Source organism: Protopterus annectens, chromosome 7.part0, assembly GCF_019279795.1.
Source record: "Protopterus annectens isolate FY-2018-M chromosome 7.part0, PAN1.0, whole genome shotgun sequence".
NCBI classification, from domain to species: Eukaryota; Metazoa; Chordata; order Ceratodontiformes; family Protopteridae; genus Protopterus; species Protopterus annectens.
This window is the reverse complement of record NC_056739.1, coordinates 59238556-59262162: the sequence shown is the minus strand read 5'-3', so window position 1 is coordinate 59262162 and position 23607 is coordinate 59238556.

Genomic DNA, 23607 nt, shown 5'->3' with positions numbered 1-23607 from the left:
GGACCCCAGGTGAAAGAGACTTTGACCAGGTGTGAGCAGGAAGGGAAAACCTTATCTGCCATCGAAGTCCATTTCTCCCTCCTGTCGAGACCCTATCCCAAGGATAATACAGGAGGGAAAATGTGGTTCCATAAATCCCAAAAAGGTTTCCCTCAGGCACAAGGTCAACCCTCCCCTAGAGGCAGAGCAGGAGGATATAATGGAAGCCGCCACCCTCGTGGCAGAGGAGATCCACAACATCAGGGAGATAGAGAAATCTTCTCTAATCATCCCTTTGTCCCTTCTATCATCCCTGAGGGGATGCCCCACTGTCCGTCTCTGGAGGCAGTCGGGGGTCATCTATTGCTGTACCCAAGCACCTGGCTAAACATCTCGCAAGATCATTGGGTACACACCATAATATCCAGGGGCTATCTGATTCCCTTTGTTTCCAAACCTCCAACAAACCGGTCTCTACCAGACGTGCCACCCATTCAACTAGACTGTGCAACATCAGAGGTCATCTTGTTGCTGCAAAAAAGAGTCATCCAAGAAGTCCCCACAGAGCAATTAGGATCCGAAACTTACTCTCGATTCTTTTTAGTTCCAAAAAAGACAGGGGACTGGAGATCAATTCTAGATCTCATCAGACTCAACAAGTCCATAAAGAAATTGAAGTTCTGAATGATCACTCTGCAGTCGATATTCCCTTTTATCAGGAAAGACAGTTGGATGTGCTCAATAGATCTTCAGGACGCGTACTACCACATCAAAATGGACAGGCGCTCCAGGAGACACTTATGCTTCCGGCTGGGAGCAAGTCATTTTCAGTTCTGAACACTGCCCTTTGGTCTCACTACAGCCCCCAGAGTGTTCACAAAATGCATGGCAGTGTTAACGGCTCACCTAAGACATCAAGGATACCAGGTGTTTCTGTACCTAGATGACTGTCTCCTCACTGTTACCACCAAGCATCAACTCATCAGAACCAGGGACGAGACTCTGTCCTTGTGCACCAGTCTAGGTATCACAGTCAACCTAAAGAAATCAGCCTCATCTCCTTTTCAGCACATTGTATTCTTAGGCTCAAAAATAGACACAACCACCATGTCAGCAAGGCTAACACCAGAAAGAGCAGAGTCTATACGCAATCAAGTCACATCCTTGCTAAACAGTCAAAAAGTTCAGGCCAGGGTAGTCCTTCAAGTCCTAGGGACTATGGCTTCCTCCATCCTATTAGTTCCTCTAGCCTGTCTACACATGAGAATACTTCAGTGGCTGCTATTTGCCCAATGGTCAATGCAAGACCTTCCATTGTCTCATCAGATTTTCATAACAGACACCTGCAAGAAGGATCTGACATGGTGGTTGCACACAGAACAATTTCTCCTAGGTTATCCACTTGCTGTGCCCCAAGAGAAAGTAGTTTTGACCACAGATGCTTCCCAGATAGGGTGGGGGGAGCATTATCTGGGAATGACAGTACAAGATGCTTGGCAGAACCACGGAACCACTTGCACATCAATGTTCTGGAGACAAGAGCGGTGCTATTTGCATTGCAAGCACTTCACAGCTCCCTTCCCACCAGGACAATTGCAATCCAGTCAGACAACATGTCTGTCATGCGGTACGTAAACAAGCAAAGGGGAACCAAATCTTACCCACTTTGCTGAGAGGCCTTAAGAGTTTGGAAATCGGCGATGGACACTCAATGTTTTCTGGTAGCAACACACATCCCGGGGAAATCCAATGTGATAGCAGACAAACTCAACTGAGCAATTCTGATGCCTCACGAGTGGTCCCTGAATGCAGAAGTTGTGAAAGAGATCTTTCACAGATGGGGCCAGCCTTGTTGCGACCTATTCGCCACTCACCTGAACACCAAATTCAACAGCTACTTTGCCCTAATTTCCCATCCTGGGATGTCACCCAGGGATGCTCTAGTCCACTATTGGCCCCCAGGACTTCTTTATGCCTTCCCACCTTTTCCTCTCATCCCAAAGGTAATACAGAAAGCAAAGCAGTTGAGGAGTACCCTGATCCTCATTGCTCCTTACTGGCCTCGACAAGTATGGTTTCTCTTCCTGTGGCCCTACCTTTTGGAGGAACCATGGATTCTGAAACCATCTCCAGACCTCCTGATTCATCAATCGGGGCAGTTCCATCCCACCATCCACACCCTCAAATTGACAGCATGGCTGCTGCAGTTCCACAAATAGCCAGGTGCATCCCCCTCTCACCTTCTGTCAAACACATTCTGATCTCATTCCATAAGCCTTCCACTCAGAAGTTATACTCCAGAAAATGGAAAAGGTTTTCTATTTGGGCTACAAACCAAGGCTTAGATCCCTATATAGCTCCTATAGAATCTATTTTGTCCTTCCTCGCGTCAATTTTTCATGAAGGAGCTGCAGCCGCTACAATCAGAGTTCAGTTAGCTGCCATTTCTAATTTCCATTTTGGCTTCATGGGAAATCCCATCATGTCACACTCCTTGAGTAAAACCTTTTTGAAGGGCAGTTCTTCTCAGGCCTCCAATCAAACAACCATCAGAACCCTGGGACTTAAACTTAGTTCTCACATCATTAATCTCTGCACCCTTTGAGCCCTCTTCTTCATCAGATCTGAAATTGTTATCTTGGAAAACACTTCTTAGTAGCCATAACATCTGCAAGCCCTTACTATTCGACCTCCTTACATTATTTTCCACAAGGATAGAGTCTCACTCAGGACAGACCCTTCCTTACTTTCCAAGGTATGCTCAGAGCATAATCTGAACACTACTATTGAGCTACCAGTTTTTTTTCCAAACCACTCTAATAAATCTGAGTACAGACTACACCAATTAGATGTTCACAAAATTCTCATGTTTTAGTTACACAGGACTAAAGAATACAGAAAATCAGATCAATTATGTGTTTCCTTTTTGGACAATAATAAGGGCTTGCCTGTTTCCAAGGTTACTCTTTCAAAATGGCTTTCAGATTGTATTTCCTTTGCTTATCAAACTGCTGGCAAACAATTACCTAACAAAGTAAAAGGCCATTCTACTAGGGCAGTATCTACTTCATGTGCCTTTAGATCTAGGCACCCAAATGATACTATTTGCACAGCAGCTACTTGAGCAAGACCACATACCTTTGTCACTCATTACAAATTGGCCTCCCTGGACAGGTCATCCTTTGGGACCACTGTGCTGAAGAGTCTCTTCACTTGAGCCACCTGGAATAAAGGTGCTAGGGATGCTGTCCCATCCAGCAAGAATTACGGTGAGATAGGACTACATAACATAAAGAAGTTATGTACTTAGCATAGTATTCCATGTTTTTAGTCCATCTCGCCTGCATTCTTGCGTCCTTCCCTCCTACCCCCTTCCTTTTTTCTGGAGGATCTGGTGGACTGTACTGGTGCTCTCTGACCTGGTTATAGCTGTTGTCCACCTGGCATGAATAAAATTACATAATTTTTTGTCTGTATGTATACAGTTTCTGATAATTCATACCTGTTAGGTACTTATTGCTTTCTTGCAAACAAAATATGGGGAATTGCTGTGAAGCACCATTGGATAGGGGTTAGCCTCGAGCCAGTAAAAGCTCTAGAGCTTTAGTATTGGCTGAGTCGGAGCCGAATATCAGCTCTGAACCCATCTAATAAGAATGTAGGTGAGATGAACTACAAACATGGAATGTTATGGTAGGTACATTACTTCTTTTTTGTTACATTAGACCCAAACTTGACTATGGAATAACAATATGGAAACCTTATAAGAAAACAAGCATGAGTAAACTGGAAACAGTACAATAGAAATACACCAAGGACATCCATGGATGTGAACATTGAAGTTGGTATGAAAGACTAAAATATCTGAACTTGTACAGTGTCTCTTACAGATATCTAAGAGGAGATCTTATTCAGATATATAGGGTATTTTGAGGCAACTACCCTCTGGCATTGTTTGGAGTTATCAGAAAGTACTAGAGAATCATCAGATAACCTATGTAGGGGATTCTATAGGAATGAGAAGTGTGCTAATTGGTTCTGTGAGAGAACAGCTGATGCATGGAACAGACTACCAAATTACATTAAAACAAGTACTAGCTTAGATACTTTTAAGAATAGCCTGGTCACTTATTATGGGAAAAAGTATTGTTTGGTATATTGGCAGGCTAGAAGGGCATTAATGCCTGTGCTTGAAATATTTGTATGTAAGGGCTCCTGGATACCTGCTCTTCAGCCTCCCAGGTAGGGTAAGCATTGGTAATCTATCTAACATGCTACTGAAGCAGTGGTAATGATCAACATATTACAGTTGCATAAGTCCTACTTACCTCTAACAGGAGATGTTCAAATTCTTCACTGCCTCAGTGGCAGCACCCACCCCCTTATCCCCCAGATTGTGCATAGTTGAGTTGAGCTTCAACCTGTTTGATTCGGTTGTTGTTGGATTTGGTTTTTATATGGTATTGTGATTGCCTGTAAATTTACCCTTGCTGGCTTCTGGTACTTTTGTTTCCCTCCTTGTGGAAGTGAAAAAGCCTGAACGCTCACTTCCTGTGATAGCTAAAGCTTTCCCTCTCAGGATATGCTCAGCCAGTCGTCTATCACAGGAAGAGAAGGACGGTAGTCTAAGCTTTGGAAAGCTGGCCAGTACTGGGATACCTTGGCAGATAACCCAAAATGCTACTGAGGCAGTGAGGAATTCCTACATCTGCATTACAGGTAGGTGCAACTTGCGCAAGTGTACTACTTAATACATAAATAATATCCCAGGAATTTATTTCAACTCGTGCTTTCAGAACCATACAGGTGCAATCTATTGTATCCCCCTCTGCTCATGTGCACACACACACACACACACACACACGCGCGCGCACACACACACACACACACACACACACACACACAAACACGACTGAAGTCACAAACGGTTGTATACCTTTGTACACCTCAAACCTCTGCTTATAATCAAATCAATGAATAAATACACACATAATAGTTCAGGAATTTATTTCAACTTTTTGTTGTCAGAATCACACACAAAAGCACATGCTCATGCATGCAGACACACACGCACACACACACACAGACGCATATACGCACGCACACACACACACACACACACACACACACAATCATGACATTATATCACAACAATCTTTGAGATTTAATTTTAAATTTTAATGGACAGCCCCATAATAAAAACACATTAGCGAGAGCCAGTACATTTAATCCCCCAACCAACCCATGTCTAAAAATATTTGAAGAGATGGCTACTAAAGAGATAAGAAAGATCATTTGTAAGAAGGTAGAAAGAGTTCCGGTGAATATAAAAGTAGAAGAAATATCATTAATACAGTTTTAAGAAAAGAAAAGTGTAGAACCATGAAACCAGACAAAGGAGGGGGGCTAGTTTTGATGTATACACAAGATTATGAAATGTATATGTTTGACTTATTGCAAGACTGAAAAATATGAACTGGTTTCTAGAAACGAAGTGAATCTGGCCTATTCCAAAATTAAATACACTTTAACTGACCATTTACTACAAGGGTTTATCAATGAAGAACTCCATAATTATTTGAATGTCAACAAACCCAAAATCCCAATAATTTTTGGAATTCCAAAGACACATAAAGGCCTAGAACCATTAAAGTTCAGACCGATAGTCTCAGGAAAAGGAGGTATTTTGGAACCTATAGGTAAGTTTGTTGACTTCAAATTGAAAAGTTTTGCTACAACACTGCAACATATATGTAAAGATTCTTGGGATTTCCTAAGAAGTATTCAGGGAGAATTATTCCAAGTTGATTTAATACTAATTACCATTGATGTTGTAGACTTGTTCCCAAGTATTCCCCATGAACAGGGACTGGAATGGTTCAATGAAACACTAGTCAGAGAATCAAATTTGTCAACTAATACTATTAATTTATTAGTGGAATTCATGGAGATTATATTAAAGAACAATTTCATGTTTTTTAATGGAGAAATATACAGACAAAAGAAGGGGGTGGCAATGGGAGCACCATGTGCCTCCATGTATGCTAATATTATATTACATAAATGGGAACAGGAATTCATCTTTTCGACTCAATGAAAAGAATGCATTAAGCATTATACAAGGTTCTTGGATGACATAAGTATTTTGTGGACAGGCACTGAGACACAATTTATGGAATTTTTCGAATATATTAGTTCCAACTAAATTTTTGTCATTCACGTATAGTATAAGTGAAGAAAAAATGAATTATTTGGATGTTACAATTTTTAAGGACTGTGTCAACAACAGGTTTACATCCAAATTGTTTAGAAAACCCACTTTTTCCAACACCTATTTACATTATGCAAGTGGTCACCCTTACTATCAAAAGAAAGGCATAGTTAAGGGGCAAATGGTAAGGGCTTCAAGAATGTCGAGTACCTTAGAATTCTTCATGGAAGAATTGGTGGTAATAAAAAATATGTTTTTGAAAAGGGGGTACCCAGAGGACTTTATAGACATGATAAGTAAAGAAGTCATAGAACATAGAGAGCAAAAATTTCCCCCTTTATTAGGCTTAGGTCAGATCGGTGTAGAGAAATCTAGTGAAACCAATACTGCGGTGTTTACTAATAGCTACATCCACACTTACTCAACTGATTCACAGCAAATTGAAGAAGTGATTAATAAATTTTGGCCGGTTCTAACTGGACATGAAGAATTATGTAAATATATTCCGAAGCATCCCAAGTTCACAAGACGTAGGGACACTAACATAAAGGAATTATTTGAGAAATTTCAATAAAAAGAAAGAACTAGTAGCAACAGGAATTTGAAAAAAGGTACCTACAAATGTGGAAGCTGTAAACAATGTATATACATTTTAAACAGAGATTCCTTACACATTCCATCCAGGAATTTTTGTTTTAAAGCTAGCATTCATGCAAACTGTGCAATGCAAGGGATTGTTTACTTAGGTCATTGTACCAAGTGCCACAGTTTCTATGTAGGTAAAACGGAAAGGTCTCAGAAAGAGAATTTATGAGCACATGTATGAGGTTTCTAGGAAAAAAGATACAAATGCCTTTTATAAACACTCATTATTATGTCCTGAAATGTCTATAAAATTTATAGTCCTAGAACAGGTGCAAGTGGATAGTAGAGGGGGAGACTGGGAAACGCGTTTGGAATACAAGGAACTGTTGTGGCAACTTAAATTGGATGCTGCCACAAGTCCCAGTCTAAATGATCGTATAAATATTAAGAGTGTTCTCAAATTAAGAATGGCCAGATTGTGATTTACAAGTAAGGAGATGTCACTATAAATTAATATGCAATCAGTTGTATAAAATATGTTCATAGCACAGTGTTTTAATAGTTGCACATACAGATTTTATAATAATACATTAATTGTAAGTCACATTTACAAATGTAGTATTTTATTGAATGAGAGTTTAATAAATATATATTTAGTTAATTAAAAAACATAATTTTAAACTTTTTAATGTTCTTGCAACATTCATCTATTGAATAATTAGTATACAGATTTTTAAAAAAAGTAATGTATGGTTTTATAGTTAAAACAAGTTTTTTGTACATTGATTCACAGACATATATTTTTTTTATATAAAACATTTTGAATGAAAATGTAGTGATAAAGCATAGCAGTTTGATAAATGTGTCTTGTTCAAGGATTTACATTATATGGGGTAATATTTGTGTATGTATAACAGTGGAAAGAGAATGTGAGACTGTGAGGTTTGAAACCTCTTGTACAGCTTTAACAGCTTAATTACTAAAGCTATCACATGATGGTCAATAGACCCTATAAATGAAGTTAGAATTCTACTACTATTTGATCTTGATAAAGCTTGGCAATGGGACCAAGCTAAAGCGCTTGATTCAAACTGTTGGGATTTTTTTTATTTGTTTTTCACTTGGTTGAAGTTTTGTGCTGAAAAGCAAGGTGTTTTTAAAAGAAGTTTTTAACAAGCAATAAAATTGTTTACTTCGTTCCTCCGTTGGCTGTTTTTGAGCAGTGGAAAGCTTGCTTTTGTTTTTTTGGTGCTTACATTTTGTTTCTATTTGGGCTACAAACCAAGGCTTAGATCCCTATATAGCTCCTATAGAATCTATTTTGTCCTTCCTCGCGTCAATTTTTCATGAAGGAGCTGCAGCCGCTACAATCAGAGTTCAGTTAGCTGCCATTTCTAATTTCCATTTTGGCTTCATGGGAAATCCCATCATGTCACACTCCTTGAGTAAAACCTTTTTGAAGGGAGTTCTTCTCAGGCCTCCGATCAAACAACCATCAGAACCCTGGGACTTAAATTTAGTTCTCACATCATTAATCTCTGCACCCTTTGAGCCCTCTTCTTCATCAGATCTGAAATTGTTATCTTGGAAAACACTTCTTAGTAGCCATAACATCTGCTAACTGCAAGCCCTTACTATTCGACCTCCTTACATTATTTTCCACAAGGATAGAGTCTCACTCAGGACAGGAATGCTCAGAGCATAATCTGAACACTACTATTGAGCTACCAATGTTTTTTCCAAACCACTCTAATAAATCTGAGTACAGACTACACCAATTAGATGTTCACAAAATTCTCATGTTTTAATTACACAGGACTAAAGAATACAGAAAATCAGATCAATTATTTGTTTCCTTTTTGGACAATAATAAGGGCTTGCCTGTTTCCAAGGTTACTCTTTCAAAATGGCTTTCAGATTGCATTTCCTTTGCTTATCAAACTGCTGGCAAACAATTACCTAACAAAGTAAAAGGCCATTCTACTAGGGCAGTATCTACTTCATGTGCCTTTAGATCTAGGCTCCCAATTGATACTATTTGCACAGCAGCTACTTGAGCAAGACCACATACCTCTGTCACTCATTACAAATTGGCCTCCCTGGACAGGTCATCCTTTGGGTCCACTGTGCTGAAGAGTCTCTTCACTTGAGCCACCTGGAATAAAGGTGCTAGGGATGCTGTCCCATCCAGCAAGAATTATGGCGAGATAGGACTACATAACATAAAGAAGTTCTGTACTTACCATAACGTTCCATGTTTGTAGTCCATCTCACCCTTCATTCTTACGAACCTGCCCTTCTACCCCCTTCCTTTTTCCTGGAGGATCTGGTGGACTGTACTGGTGCTGTCTGACCTGGTTATAGCTGTTGTCCACCTGGCATGGATAAAATTACATAATTCTTTGTCTGTATGTATACAGTTTCTGATAATTCATACCTGTTAGGTACTTATTGCTTTCTTGCAAACAAAATATGGGGAATTGCTGTCAGGCATCATTGGATAGGGGTTAGCCTCGAGCCAGTAAAAGCTCTAGAGCTTTAGTATTGGCTGAGTCGGAGCCGAATATCAGCTCTGAACCCATCTAACAAGAATGTAGGTGAGATGAACTACAAACATGGAACGTTATGGTAGGTACATTACTTCTTTTTTGTTACATTAGACCCAAACTTGACTATGGAATAACAATATGGAAACCTTATAAGAAAACAAGCATGAGTAAACTGGAAACAGTACAATAGAAATACACCAAGGACATCCATGGATGTGAACATTTAAGTTGTTATGAAAGACTAAAATATCTGAACTTCTACAGTGTCTCTTACAGATATCTAAGAGGAGATCTTATTCAGATATATAGGGCATTTAGAGGCAACTACCCTCTGGCATTGTTTGGAGTTATCAAAAATTACTAGATAATCATCAGACAACTTATGTAGAAGTTTTTATAGGAATGAGAAGTGTGCTAAGTGGTTCTGTGAGAGAACAGCTGATGCATGGAACAGACTACCAAATTACATTAAAGCAAGTACTAGTTTAGATACTTTTAAGAATAGCCTGGTCACTTATTATGGGAAAAAGTATTGTTTGGTATATTGGCAGACTACAAGGGCATTAATGCCTGTGCTTGAAATATTTGTATGTAAGGGCTCCTGGATACCTGCTCTTCAGCCTCCCAGGTAGGGTAAGCATTGGTAATCTATCTAACACGCTACTGAAGCAGTGGTAATGATCAACATATTACAGTTGCATAAGTCCTACTTACCTCTAACAGGAGATGTTCTAATTCTTCACTGCCTCAGTGGCAGCACCCACCCCATTATCCCCCAGATTGTGCATAGCTGAGTTGAGCTTCAACCTGTTTGATTCGGTTGTTGTTGGATTTGGTTTTTATATGGTATTGTGATTGCCTGTAAATTTACTCTTGCTGGCTTCTGGTACTTTTGTTTCCCTCCTTGTGGAAGTGAAAAAGCCTGAACGCTCACTTCCTGTGATAGCTAAAGCTTTCCCTCTCAGGATATGCTCAGCCAGTTGTCTATCACAGGAAGAGAAGGACGGTAGTCTAAGCTTTGGAAAGCTGGCCAGTACTTGGGATACTTTGGCAGATAACCCAAAATGCTACTGAGGCAGTGAGGAATTCCTACATCTGCATTACAGGTAAGTGCAACTTGCGCAAGTGTACTACTTAATACATAAATAATATCCCAGGAATTTATTTCAACTCGTGCTTTCAGAAACATACAAGTGCAATCTATTGTATCCCCCTCTGCTCATGTGCACACACACACACACACACACACACACACACACACACACACACACACACACACACACACACGACTGCAGTCACAAACAGTTGCATACCTTTGTACACCTCAAACCTCTGCTTATAATCAAATCAATGAATAAATACACATATAATAGTTCAGGAATTTATTTCAACTTTTTGTTGTCAGAATCACACACAAAAGCACATGCTCATGCATGCAGACAAGAACACACACACACACACACACACGCACACACACGCATATACACACACACACACACACACACACACACACACACACACACACACACACACACACATACTATCTCTTATCTGTCACTGATTGTGGCTCAGATGTCACTGATTGTGGCTCAGAATGTTACTGTATCCCTTTTAATCCATCCTAAAATGTGTGATTTTAGGATAATGGTGTGGATTACACAAGTGTTAGAGGCACTGACTTTTTTAACTTCATAAAATGAATGTTAAGTCACATTTTTCTTATTCTGTCAACTTTTTAAGTTAATGTTACTACTATTTAAAAAAAATTGTCCCTATTGTCCCTGATTATTTCTGGATTTGTCCATGATTATGGACACGTATACACATGCACACATACGTATACACACACACACACACACACACACACACACACACACACACACACACACACACACACACACACACACACACACACACTAAGAAAAGGCTGGCATGGAAAGCACTGTTAAAAATAAATAAAACTTAACAAAAAATAATGATTTTTTAGTACACTTTAACTCTTCGTTCACTTTTTTCAGGCTGCCTGAGATCCAATCAGAAGTGGATTTGTTGCTTCAAACACCAGCTTTGTCTGCCCTTCGCTAAAGTGACGTCTACTGTGTCTGAAACGGAAGACACGTAAATTACAGAGGGCTGCTTTGGGCTGTTCTACAATAAAAGCTGTTGAGAAAAGTTCCCCACCACTCTATACATTTTAGGGGCTACTGAGCATGTGTAAGATTGTAGACAGTACCTCTTTGGAAAAAACAATGATTTCTCTACATCAGTGGCATGACATAAAGGTGAAGACAAATTCCTGTGCAAAAGCACGTAAGAGGTTAAGTTTAAATAAGATTGGTTGGCTTTCTCTTTCTTTGATTCCAAGACAAGTAAATGAACATTTTATGAAATAAAGGTTTGTTTCTAACATTTAAACCATATTAACAACACTGTATTAAAGGAAGAAAAGAAACCTCAGGGTTGAGGTGAGCTACAAGTAAAGTAACAGTTTCCTTTAATGGTGGAGAAAGCTCTACTTGTGAGCAGGGAAGTAAATTAACTAACTTGCAAAAAAAAGAACTGCATGAATTTTTAAAACCTGTAAAATAAATTCATAGCCTGGATTTGTTATTGAAGGAGAATTTCAACTGTGAAACATTTTAGAATGAAATGCAATGTAACAACTAAATACAATATAGTGTCAGAACACAAACATGCAATCAGAAATAAAGCTCCATGATGGGGCATCACTAAATACTGTAATTCGGTTATAAACATGAGAAAGATCTCTGTTTGAAATGGAAATGTACACAATGTGGAATTTTTTAAAATTTTGCTAGTGTGTGTAAATACAGAAATAATATGAAAAATTATGTCAGCACTGTGGAATCTAATGAATAATTTAAAGCTGAATTGTTTATGAGTGTAGTTGAAATGTCACAAATACAGCATTTGCTCTCTTTATTTTTTGGTCATCCTTATGTGCTCTCCAGGTGACCATCAGCTAATCTCTAGTGCTGTTCCTATAGTGCCCTTTTAACTTACTGTCAACAGGCCCCAGGGCTGGAACTGTATCAATTGCAAGTTAGGAAGAAGAGGTGGATTGGACCACAGCAACCAGTAGAATGACATATGCTGTCTTATACACAGGGGGATTTTGTATATGTTGTAGCTAGATAGAGGAACTAACATCACAGGTTTTGCCAGATATAATGCCATTTAGCTCTGAAATCCTGTTTCTGTACCAGAATGTGAATGGCAGTTCATATCATTGTTATGACACCATCACCAGTGTTGTGTTGTATTATAGACAGATACCCCTCCTTCCCTCACATGATAGGCAAGTTTGCAAATAAATAAATAAATACAATAAAAACACTCATTTGCATGCTCTACCTGGTTCCTCCAGTGCCAAAGCTGCTAGTCTAGCTCTGATCACATGGGTTATAGTCCAAGCTCCGGCCTTCTGTGTCACAGAGCCAGATGCAGCATTCTCAGTCTTGATAGTAGTGATAAGGCTTGTTGGTCAGAAAAGATAAACATACCGAGCGATTTTTTCAAGCTGGAAGCTGGCAACACGTGAGATTATTTCAGAAAACCTTTTCAAAAAGCTGAGGCCGTCAGACCTGCCTGTTCTTTTGCATGTACCTCATTGAGTTATTCACTATAAAGTGAAACTTTAAGGCAGATTGTGCCGCTGCTGTGTGTATACAAGTACATACAGAACAGGCTTCTGTTCCTGACTATTACTATAAAAGCTGCATTTGATCAACATAATATTCTTCACTATAGTGCATGTAACAAACAGCATGATCAAAATAACTTGTAGCGTGCATTCAGGGATGTGTGATGCTAGTCATACTCACAGAGGTGAAGCTGAGAAGGACATTGTACAAGCAGTTAATTCTTCAGAGGTTAATCAGCATGACAGAAAACAGTGCATCATAAATAAAAGGGAGAATTAAACAAATGATATGCTAATGCAGGATGATTTGCATGCAAGTAATGGGAAATGTATGAAATACAATAGTAAAAGTCAAAGAAAGTGTAATTAGATGTCAGCAACTTAATATCTGACAAAGTGCATAAACATTTTGTATGTGGATCGAATTTAAGTCAGAATGTTGATAAGAATAAAGTAAATTCAGAAAATACCTTTAGAGCATGTGATGATTTATTTTATGACATAGTTTGTCTTTCCGGAGACTATCAAATTAAAATTTCTCCTGAAGTTCTCCAAGTAGTACTTGTTCTGAGAATAGTTTGTATTGCTCTGTCAGATCAGATAGGAAAATAATTGAGATGATTGAAATCTTTAGATGTTATTGTCAAATAAGCTGAACTTAAAGTATGTTGACTGTGGTAAAACTAGTAAAAATAAGAATTTGCCTTGGTCCAAGAGCATTGGAAGAAGTATTTTCAGGCATGCATATCCACTAAAGTTTACTATCAATATGCTATCAATATGTTGAACGTCAAAACAATTTTCATTCAACATATCAAAAGTAAACCATGAAAATTAAAATAATGAACAGAACACAGTGTCGAATCCGCTGATCGAATTCAGTAGATTCGACATTGTTTCTGAACACATCACGTGATGTCAGTATAAGAGCTAACATAAACAAAACTCCTATCGCTGACATCATGTTGTTGCAGGGGGCAAGCCCCCCTGCATCCCCCTGTGAGGGGCTCTGCCCCCCACACCCCTGCTAACAATATATTCCAACTCTGAGATCACACTAAAGTGAGGTAAGGGATGAATCCCATACCGCATAGTACCGCGATCTTTGTATATTTCTTTGAATTTATATTAGTGAATGCACAGTGCATTTGCTAATATAAACATTCAAAAATTGAGATGTTCAAGCAGATGAACAATCGAACATCTGTGTTTCGGATTTTTATCTGCGTACATCTCACCGTCACTATTTTGATAGTAAACCATCCACTACTAAGTATTTCTCAGTACTAAAGGTAAATCTACGTTTTTGAGAAATAACTCTGTTGAAAATAGTGTGAAGTTATGCATATTTAATGTTCTGTTTGGCAGATACAGATTTTTTAGGGATTTCCAGGCAATATTTTTTGCACACACAAAGTTTAAAGGGCAGGTGCAGGGATTACTTAAAGTTTACCAGGTGTGGTAAACACTGAACACATAGATGTATGAGGTTCTATGAAGCAAGAAATATGATTTTAGATTATTAGATTGCTAAAAATACTCAGACTCAAAATGAAACTGAATAAAGTAAATTCCAAATCTGTGAGTCACATCAAACAATATCTGGGTTATATTTAACTGCTTATGGCCCCAATCCTGACTATGAATAGAAAATACATTTATAAGTATGAAAAGATTGAGGACAGGTTGCTTTAAGAAGATTCCAAAGAGCAGTCCAATATCTTTCAAAGTTTGTTATTACTGTGTTTCAGCAACAGTTCAGAAATCGTTCACTAAGAGTTTAAATCAAAAACTGCACTCTCTGGAAGTACTCTTCTCCCTGGAGGATGTTGATGTCTGTGTAGTCAAAGAAACTTGGTTCAGGGCCAAAGAGAGTACCCCAGGCTTGCAAGGCTACAGTGCCTTCCACACTTTCAGACCGCAAAATGATTGTGTAAGAACCAAAGAGGAGGGGTATCTATCTTTATCAAAGATAAATACACCTCTAGAGTGGTTAGACAGGAAAACTCCATGGAGTTACTCCAAGTTCAACTAACTGTGGGTAAGACCCTCCTTCAACTCAACGTTATTTATAAGTCTCCTTCAGTGAACGAAAATACCCATGCTGCTTATTTGGACCAACTTGATTCAATGAAATTACAACGAAGCACTCTAGTCATGGGCAATTTTAACTATCCCTCTATTGACTGGAAAACTTACATGAGTACCAACATGCTCGCACAAAGGTTCCTGGACATTCTTAGTGCTAATTCCCTGGAACAAATAGTATGCATCCCCACAAGGGGCTTAAATATTCTTGACCTGGTCCTCACCATCATGGATGACCATTGCACCACCACAAGTATAAGACTATCACTGGTTAAATCTGATCACAAATCAGTCACATTTGAAGTAGCTATAACACCAGAACCCCTCTTATGTGAAATCAAGCTCAAGGTTTTCAACAAAGCTAATTATACCCTCCTAAGGGATGGTGTAAATAACTTCCAAGCTCCTGTTGCTACATATAGCATTGACAACTATACTAAGTTATACATAAATGCCCTGTACAAATACTTATACAAATATGTTGACACAGCTGTACCTGATAGGATCAAACCAAGATCCTCAAGAAAAAACAAGCCTCCCTGGTGGACATCTAGCATTAATAAGTTATACAACAAGAGGAAGAAGTTGCTGTTTAAGAATAAAAAAGAGAGGTCCCAGCACTGGAAAAACACACTCCTTTACTTGAACAAATAAGACAACTTGTAAAATCCTCTAAGGGCAACTAAAAAATTAGCAACCATAGCTAAGGATCACCATAAGGCATTCTTCAGCTATATCCGTAACCTAAAAGGTAGGACCCAGAGGTGTGATGAACTAGCTATGGATGGCATCACACACAGTTATCCTGTGAAAATACCTAACCTATTAGCTGACGGGTTTGCTGAAAATCACCCCCCCCACCCCTCCTAACATTCCACAAAGCAGTCCCTCTACATCTCCCCCCACCTTGTATCTCCAAAGAGCAAGTCATTAATGCTCTCTCTAAAGCCAAAAACACAGCCCCTATGGGACTGAATGACACCCCAGGTTGTGTTTTAAATGGTCTAAAACATGAGTTAGCAACTCCATTAGACACTCTCTTCAACCAGAGTGAGTACTGGTTTTGGTCCTGCTGAATGAAAAACAGCATCCATCATCCTCCTTCATAAAGAAAGTACAGCAGGAGACTCTGGGAACGGCAGATGCATAAGCTTAACCAGCTTTATCTGTAAGGCCATGGAACACATCATTATGGACCTTATAAATAAGGATATATGTGATCTCCAAACCCTTGATCTGACACAGTTTGGTTTTGTCAAAGGGAGATCATGTCTGTTATACCTGGAAGACTTCTTTGATAACATCACCAAAGCCATAGATAAAGTCATATCTGTGCATACGGCCTACCTTGCCTTATCCAAGGCCTTCAATACAATACCACATTCAGGCATCATTGATAAACTCTCCAAGTTGAATATCGACCCTTATGTTGTCAAGTCGGTTGCTAACTGGCTCACTGACAGATCACAATCAAAGTTGGTGACTTTACCTCAGTCAGCTGACCTGTCAGCAGTGGATTTCCATGGGGGTCAGTGCTGGGCCCTCTATTGTTTGGAATATACTTCTCAGAAGTTCAGACCAAAACAGAGGGGCTGTGGCTAAGTTTGCTGATGACTGCAAATTAGGTGCAATCATTGAATCCCCAAATTATGTCAATATACTTCATGAGGGAATTACACAAACCACTGATTGGTACCAAAGCCATGGACTCAAACTCAGTGCTAAAAAATGCATTATCATCCCCTTCAGTAAAATGATATCCCTGAAGATTATCATATAAATAATAGCCTAAGCAATAACTCAGTAGTGAGAGACTTGGGAATGCAAGTTGACAGTGGCCTAAACTTTGACCATCACGTGTCTACCGTGGTAAGGAAGGCATTCTATGTTGCACACCTCATTAGTAAAGGCATTACCTCAAGAATAAAAGAGGTCATAACTCCCCTGTACTCAACCCTCATTAGGCCAATAACTGAGTACAATGCTCCCTTTGGTATGTACCTTACCAGGCACTTGCAATAACTTGAGAGACCTCAGAGATTTCTAACCAAGAAAATTCACGGTCTCCAGCACATGTCATTTATTGACAGACTGAAGTCACTGTCATTGTACTCAGTAGTGGACAGACTACTTCGAGGAGAATTGTGCCTGGCCTGCAGTGCAATCTCAGATCCAAACCTAATCAAAATGCTGCACATCCACAAGTCAGATGGGACTGGGCCACCTAATCCAGGGACCTTAACCTGGCCTGCGACATAAAAAGGACCTGCTGGAGAGAGATATGTCTCTCAGTGGTTGCCGGTCCTCTGGAATATCCCACTAATTCACATCAAACAGAGCTCCTCTATGACCCTGTTTAAGTGTAGTCTGGATGACTGGATGGGAAGACGTAAATTCTTGCCAGGTATTTCACCTATGACCCTGCTACATATGGGCAGGCACCTGTGAAGCTATGAACATATGAACTTGCTTGCATACATGCTAAACAAGTGTTTCACCAGAGAATGTTAAATACTGTTTTTGAGCAAATGTGAAGTTGGTTTCTGTAAATTCAGGTTGTGTTGACGGATTGTTCCTTCATATACTTATACTTATTCATATACTTATACGTATACATAATAACCATCACTAAAGTCCACAAAAAGCTAGGTTCCCTCTATCGCTATAAAAGTTATCTAACCACTGAATCTCGAATTGCAATAGCCAGGAGCCACCTCCTATCTACTCTGCTTTATGCATCCCTAATTCTAACTAATCTTTACAAAACTGACCTTAATAAACTTTCCATTTGTTACAACAAAATTGCTAGATTCACTACCAGTGCCAAATCATGATCCCACCACTGCCTTTCATTACAAGCCTTGCACTGGCTTGAATTTCCAAACCTATTAAGGTACCATCAACTCAGCCTAGCTCATCTAGTTCTGTACTATCCCAAGAAAACCCCTGACCTGAGTGGCACGCTGAATTTCTACAATTCAAATAGACAACTTCGGTCCTCCAACAAAGCCTTAATCAAAACTATCACATGCAAAAACAACTCCGGGGAATCACTATTTGCCCATGAAATAGCAAAAATATGGAACAATCTTCCCCCTGACTTCAGACTACAAAACTCCACGCCCTCCTTTAAAAGCCTACTTAAAACATACCTCTTCACGAACTATCTATGCACCTGTAATTGACCCCCTGAAGCCTCGTCCACTTACTATTTCTACACCCCATCTGTCCTGGACAAGACAAATAACACCATCTAACTACACCTATCCATGTGTGAGCAATAACCTATATATGAGTGTGTGTATGTGTGTGTGTGTGTGTGTGTGTGTGTGTGTGTGTGTGTGTGTGTGTGTGTGTGTGTGTGTGTGTGTGTGTATATATATATATATATATATATATATATATATATGTATGTGTGTGTATATATAGATTATATATATATATATATATATATATATATATATATATATATATGTAGTGTGTGTATTGATATATATGTATGTATACTCTTGCATGTATATTTGCTTGAATGTATATATAGAAAACTTAAACATTTATATACTCTTATTCAATTGTGAAATATCTTGCAGTGGTCTACCAGGTTCTTATTTACTCTCATTGTATATTCTGTACACTTGTATTTTTAACCAAAAGGGGGAATATCTTCTTATTGTATACTAACAGCTGTAAAGTCTACCATCTGTATGCTACTACTCTGTAATGTCTTTCTTGTAAATTTTTCTTCTCTCTATAAACTTATGGAGTTTTTCTCCCCAGGACTCCGCTGAAAACGGACACTTGTTGTCGAGTCAGACTGTCCTGGTAAACAAATGTTAAATGAAATAAATAATAATAAATAATATAGGAAATGCAAGGGACTTATTTCCTGTAAAACAAACCCATTTCAAACTAAGTTATATTGAATTTTACTGACACAGCTCACACTGTTGGGGTCATGTTGTTATGATCCAAGAAATCACATAACTCTTTCTCATAACAGAACCTACTGTACCTCTTGGTAGCTTTTTGAACAAGATATCTCATTTTACTTATCATCTTTGTAAGATAAAAGTTTCAAGCTCTTCAAAAAAGCTTGTCATTCAAACTCTGACTTTAATGTTTTATGATATTACAAAATCTGTTACTTTACAAGTAGATTTCAGTCTTGGTGTTTTATTACTTCAAGAAGGCAGACCAATTTCTTTTGGTTCCAGTGCTCTCACAGAAGCTCAAATGAGGTAAACACAGACTGAAAAGGAAATGTTGGCAGTAGTTTATGGATGTCAAAAATATGGTAAAACAACATTTGTAAAACCTGACCTTAAGCTGTTTCGGGATATCTTTATAAAGTCTTAAATCAAATTTCTTGCAAGACTGCAGTGAATGTATCTTAGTCTGCAAATGTATGACTTGAATGTAAAATACAAATATGGAAACAATTGCATATCACAGATACCCCAAGCACAGTAATCCTGAATGCGCAAAAAATAAACTTACTGGAACATGCTATCTAGTATGAGGAGACCAGTCCTTGTTAATAGTAGGACTACTACTGTCAGGCATTATACTGTTTAGCATTTGAAGCTAGTACGTCCCTTGCCATTACCCATAATGCACTATCTCTTTAAAAATATTCTAGTAATATCACATCAGGAAACAGTCTCAGCATACTTCTATTAATATGTTGTAAACTTTTTGCAGGTTTTGTGAGGTAGCAGATCTTTTCGATCTTGTATAACTGTTTTCATTTTCTGGCACTGTTACTTATTAGTTAGCTGGCTTCTTGTGACTGTTTTTTTATTTCCATATGTGCCCCTCCCTATGTTCATTGGCATTTTCTCATCTCCTCACCCCCTCATCTGTTTTTGAACCCTGTCTTGGCATTCATACCCTTTTCTTTCTGGTGTGACTGTTAATGTAAAAAATATTTTTGGAATTCATGTTCCTGTTGTTATTTTTTTATTACATGTATTTTTGAATTTGCATTGATAAAGAACTAAATTAAAGATTTTTATGTATGAAGCCAGTACTTTCCTAGAATAGAAAGCACCATCAGAGCTGAGCCTTTCATCTCGACCTCAAAACTAACAATAACAATTTGGACTAATCATCCTAAATCTCAGAAAAGAAGGGATCAGTAATAGCTGAACAAGAAGAGATCTTCCTTTCCAGGTCTGCAACCTGAGGGCTGAAGCTGTAGTACCTATTGTGACTTTAAATGTAGTAACCAGTAAATCACATATTAAATTGACCAAATGTAATAGCTTGACTTTCTTATCATACAAAGATGTTATGAAGATATTTTATTCTTAACCAGCTTCTGTGAGATTTTCTCCAGTTCCACCATATGAGTTTGGTTATGACAAGCTAGTGGAAGCTGTCTTTTGGGATCAATAATTACTGTCTGAGTTCTTATTCCCAGCTGCAACTACAGATGATGGAATCCTTTTTTTTCCTCTTCCCTTTTTCTCTGTTAATTTCTGCAGATAGACTTAATTTCTCCACTTTCCCTTTCAGTGTTAATTCCTGCAGATGTACTCACTGACACCCATGTTATGGTGTTGATAATAAGGAGAACACCATCAGCCATATAATGTTGATCTCAGCAACAATGACATCATTCCCAGACTGAAAGCCTCAGATCTGGTCTTCGATGACTCAGCTGTTAACTGAGGTGTTGATGTCAGTACCTTCGCATCGATTCTGCTAATATTGGTTTGCTTGTCTCTCCTGCCAGTTGAGGTTGATGAATTGGGACCAAGCACGGTGCTGAAAGGGTACTTCAATCGCTACTATGATGGGTTCAAACTTTCAAGTGACCATTTCCCATATCCATGTGGTCAAGCATGACATCAACACTGATGTCATGAGTCTATATTCAGCCATTGAATGGAAAAAGCATCGAATGGCATGTCTCATTAAACATACTGTTCGAGCTTTTTGAATAAAATCACATTATGGTAGGGATCAGGAAATTTGCCATTTCCCCACTGTAGTGTGATCTCAAAGATGATATATGTAATTAGCTGGGGGCGTGGGGGTGCAGCCCCCCACATTAGGAGTTTCGCTGAATGGCATTTTCGATGTAATGCTGTTTTTTAGTTTGATGGCTGAACGTAGACCCGATGTCAACACCAGCACTGTAGACATGTCTCCACTTGTCACCTTCAGCATTTGCTCCGGTACAGATATTGCTCCCTGTGCAGACAACAGGTCATCTTCTGGCTGAACGCATGGCTCTCACTTTTGTCCAGCAGGGAACAAAATGTTCCAAAGGCCCATGGTATCTCACCATGACTGTTCCTCTTCCACTGTCTTGAACCTGTCAATTCCAAGTTGGCCAAAAAGCACAAGTGCAAGAGGAATCATATCACTCACCTGGGCTGGATGTCAGAAATGAGAAGGATGCATATTGCCTTCCATCTTTCTGAAATGGCTACAAATTAGAGGAAATCTTAGAGATGATTAGGCAAAATTGGGGGATACCCTCCCAGACCCAGTGACTACCCAACATAAGGCATTGTAAGAGACCTTTCTCCCCTCCCATCAATTTTCATGAGTGATGTCACTGTTAGTGAATATGCTGAAACTGGCCACCAGTACTGCATACTGCAGACCAGATACTGTAATACCTATTCCTTGAACTTGACAGGATCCACCAGCCCCCTAGGTATCAGAATTACTGGAAGAAGGCATCAAAGCCTAATTTAATTGTTGCAGGAGCAGACCTTAAAAAACTCTAGCTCTGCAGAATCCTGCAACCAGTCCCCCTGATAAAATGTCCAAGGCTATGGATTCAGCTGGAAAGCATATTTATATATCTTCTATATTCTGAATCCTATAAACTGCATTGCTTGATCAGTCACCTGATGGACCTTCAAAGCAAAAATTGCAGCCTCAGCTGGCAGCTGTCTCCTCAATTTTTAGGCCGTCTATAAGGTTAGCATACCACACTTCTATTGAGACAGCCTGACCTGCAAATACTGGTATTGTTATGCACCAGCATACCTGGTGACAGCTTACTGTTTCTGCCAGCTACACCAAGACAACATTTTTGAAATTATTCAAGGCACCACTTCCTTTGTCCCTAATATGAGCTGTCACCTGGAGAAAATGGCTAAAACTAGACAAAGACCTTCTCACTGGTGTGAAGTTCCAAATGTCACAATGCCTTTTTTTCCAGGGCACAGTGAAGCTCACATTAGCTAAAGTCAAGTCATAGCATACAGCAGGAAAATCAGAGCTTAACAACAGTCATCTTGTCAGTGGAAGAGGTAACTGGATATAAAATGTTCTAGAGATCAATAGCAGAATACCCAAGTCCTTGATTAGCTGTCCCACTCCCACCCCTCCCGCAGCAGTTAAACAACATTAACACAATCCAGTTATAATTAAGTGCACTAGCATGAGCTTAACCTCAGCTAGAGCAAATAGATAGGGAATGCTGGAAAAAATGTATCAAATCCTGAATACTTTACAAGCAGAGTATGCTGTCATTACTGCATACATCACTTTTCTCTGCAAGAACTTTTTTTTTGTAGTTACTAACTTGCATAATTACACTTTCCCTGTATCTCTTTACTAAAAAGGAGGTGTTCTGCCTTTTTCCATTACCATATCTCCTACTGAATTTATATTTTACTCTTTTTGACTTATATTAACCCCCTGGTTCTTAATTCTGACTGATTTATTGATTACCCTGTGTTTGTGAATCAGTTGTTCTATTTTTTTTTTTTTGTGAATTTCTTCAGCCGGTCTGTACAAATAGCCTATTGTGATCAGCAAACTACTTAAATAAATCATTCTATAATTTGGGTTACCGTGGTGGTGTTCCCCTGCACTTCCTTGCACATGACTGTATATATGGAGCCTGACAAGTATGTTACACAACTTTAGTTTTTATCAGGTTTAGATAAATACTAATTGGCTTACACATTACAGATAGGATTTGATGTTGGAGTGTCATGTCTACTTGACATAGACTAGGTATCGTAAGCAATATATCTGCTGTGCAGACCCTTTAACAATTGTGTCAGACATAACCATTCAAGGAAAATTTTAATTCAAAGAACCACCCCCATTCTGACCTCTGTAGACTTCCTTCACCAGTACACTAAGGATATGTGAAGTATCCTTTTGTGTGACAGGTTGAATAGTGTTGTTTTCCATGTTTTTTGTTTTCTGTATATCTGCTTGCTATCAGCCCTTCAGCCCTCCTACTGACTGTGTAGACCATTTTCCCAGGTTGTAAGAGATGGCCATGGAAAGCCATCTTTTGGGTCACCTTTAGGATTGTCTGATTATCCTAACCCAGCCTTTTCTCTTTATAGCACTTTTCAGTAAACTTTTCACCAATCCTGACCTCCGCAAGCATTTGGTTTTCCATGCATGCTCATCTTCGACTCTGCACATGCTGGTGAGCATGTACATCTTGGCTGTTATACTGCATGGGTGCAACACCCAGCCTCCTCTGGGTGTTAGTAACACAGCAAACCAATTTCCCTTTCTATCTCCACCCCAGGATGGAAGAG